The following is a 2,804-nucleotide window of genomic DNA, read 5'->3' on the forward strand; positions in this document are numbered from 1 at the left end:
TCAGTGTTGTAATGTGGGAAACATTCCTCAGCTCCTTGCAGTAACAACTTGTCAATATATTTTTGTCTGCTTGACAATATGTAGGAAATGCCTTTGATTTTGTAAAATTGCTTGTAATTTCTTAACATTTCTTTTGATTCTATTGATTAAAGCTTTTCTGCCTGCCTAGAGACATTAAATAGCAAACCATCTGCTAAAAGTGAACTGGCAACATTCCTGAAAATTAACATTAAAAAAAAAAGCTTAGTCTAAATATATTTCAAAGACTGTTTCTATTTGTGTTCTGAGATGAGGAGGAAAACAAAAGCTTCTCTTATAATCTGGCAAAAGATTGCAATACCTGGTGAAATACCAGTATTGTCTTCACACTGTGGGGAGAGAGATGGCAAAAAAGCAGAGAGGTAGGAGGAGATGTGATGCAAAAGTGTAATTACAAACACTGTCCTAAGTGGCTCTGTGTTCACCACCTGTTTCCCTTTTCCAGGGATTGATGGATAAGCAGCCACTCAGCCCAAGGCACCCTGTGTGTGCCTGTCAGCAGGGAAATAAATACCCTAAGTGCAGTCATTAACTCCATGGGTTAAGTGTAGGTTACAGAGTAATCCCCATGCCCCAAGTTTTGCTAAAATAGTGAGGTGGTAAATACAGAACTGGGGTGATCATGGAGAGTGATTTTTTTTTTTTTGATTATGCTGAGTTCTACTCACCAGTGATTTTTCTGATCACTGTTTTTTACAAAGATCCTTGTGTGAGCAGCTTTTGGCTGAGTGGCTGTTCTAAAGTTCAGAATAGAATGCTTGCAGGAACAAGAGCTCCGAGTGTTTGAAGTGTTGGGTCAGCCACAGGGAATGTTTCTTGGCAGGTTAAGACAAAAACCTTGTGCATTTAACCTGGCTTTTGTGGCTGGTTTTGCCAGGCAAGAATGCCATGTAACTTACCTAAAAATTTTGTTTATCTGTTTAGGGATAGAAGGAACAGAGAGAAGGAATTATTCAGTGTGCTGGCACGGATTCAGTGGAAGATAATTCTGGGTATTTGCTTCTCAGCAATTGGATTATCATTTCTAACTGTCCGGTTAAGATCAATTTTAAGTAGTAAAATCATCTCTGAAGGCACTGTATGTTTACACCCTTTCTGTTACTAAAAAAAAAGATACAAGGCTTTTATTTGAAAGTGAGAACATGGAAGTCATGGGAATGACTGTTCTGTCATGAGATTTTTTTCTTTACCTTTAAAACCTTAAGATATTGATAGATATTAAATTATTTTTAAGACTGCATTCTTCCCACAGAAAGAATGTAACAGAGAGCCCCTGGATTGAGTTCTCAGTCAGTGTGATGGCACTCAAAGTCCTTGCTCTCAAATCTTATCTCTGCTGGACTCCCATAAATTGCTGCTGTGGCCATGCTGCAGTAGTTCACAGATCTGAGGCACCGTGGGGCGGGGAGGGAGCAGAATGATCTGTCAGAGCAGTATGAGAAGCAGGGACTTGCTCTCTCTGTCCCCTCTCTGCCCCAGAATTCTGCCCTGGATTACCCACAGGCACACTGGGTTCATGGAGGGAGGCTCTTCCTTGCCTCACATCTGTGGAGTTGCTTTTGTTCTTACCACCATGTAAGGTCTGTGTCTGAAGGATGAAAATGGGTAAGGGAAAGAAGAATCAAAGTATTCACTAGCATAAAAGATAAAGTAATTATTATAGGAGTGACATAAATACTGTGTCAAATTCCAAGCAATGGCAAATATTAACCAGTGTGTTCTGTGCTGCCTGTCTGTTTTTCAGCCTTGTGCAGAGCTGGGAGCCAGGCTGTTCTGGTGTGTCAGTGAGTGCCATGGCACTGTCTGCCTGTTTTTACTGGGGACGTGGTGCAGAGAATGGGAGGGGTTTAGCCACAATGGCAGCTTGTGACAGTGAGAGGGATGACAGGAAAAAAAAAAGATTAAACAACAGCGTAGGTTGTAGCAGTTTAGCTTTGCTACGTTCAGCTAAGAAAAAAGCATAATTTTACTTTAAAAAAATACTTTTAATGCATCTGTTTTGCTCTCTGTTCAATGGTTATGCTACACATTTATTGAGTGACTTTGAATTTGCCTTTCTGCTATTTGATGAGAACAGATGTTATTTTCTCCCAACTTCTTGACACCTGTAACTGTCAAAATTCCCTGTGCTCATTTAATTACCATCCAACAAGAAGGATTTATTCAAGCAATTTACCTAGAAGGGCCAATTCAAAACAAGATACCCTTTTCACTGCTATTGAAATAAACTCAAGAAATCCTGTTTATTTCATTCATTGGAATGATTAGCTCTGTCTTTTAGATTAAAAAAATAAAAATGCAATTTTATGAAGTCACATAAGGCAGCAGGAATAACACTGGGAGTAGAAAGCCCAACCTGAAGGAATTTACGTATTTACATTTCCCATCTTGCAGTTCCAGTATTTTAAGGGGAAGTCTTGCACCCCTCTTAAGTGGAGAAACATAATTTTCCTACAGGTAACTATTGTTATTGATACTTTAGACCTGAGCACGATGTTTTAACCACATTCCTTTTCCCAGCACTGAGCAGGATGTGTTTTCAAGTCATCTCATGTCTAGCAATGTTTTTTTTTAGCTTGCCTTTGCAGCTCCAAACCCAAAATATGAACTGAAATGGATTGCCTAGAGATACGAAGGAGGTTGCAGTCAAGCAATTAGAATTTGGTTGAAAATTTAAATAGTTTAAAGCACTGCAGCAATGCCACGTGGCAGAATGTGCTTGAGGCCCAGTGCAGAGCATGGTGACCTTTTCCCCTTTACCAGTT

At 39.7% G+C, this 2,804-nt stretch overlaps 1 protein-coding gene across 2 annotated transcripts in view; it reads left to right on the forward strand.

The window, feature by feature from the left end:
* GALNT18 (polypeptide N-acetylgalactosaminyltransferase 18) overlaps positions 1–2,804 on the forward strand; it is a 209,243-nt gene that overhangs the window by 10,844 nt on the left and 195,595 nt on the right. The window lies entirely within an intron of this gene.

This window comes from Passer domesticus, chromosome 6 (genome assembly GCF_036417665.1).
Source record: "Passer domesticus isolate bPasDom1 chromosome 6, bPasDom1.hap1, whole genome shotgun sequence".
Taxonomy (NCBI): Eukaryota; Metazoa; Chordata; class Aves; order Passeriformes; family Passeridae; genus Passer; species Passer domesticus.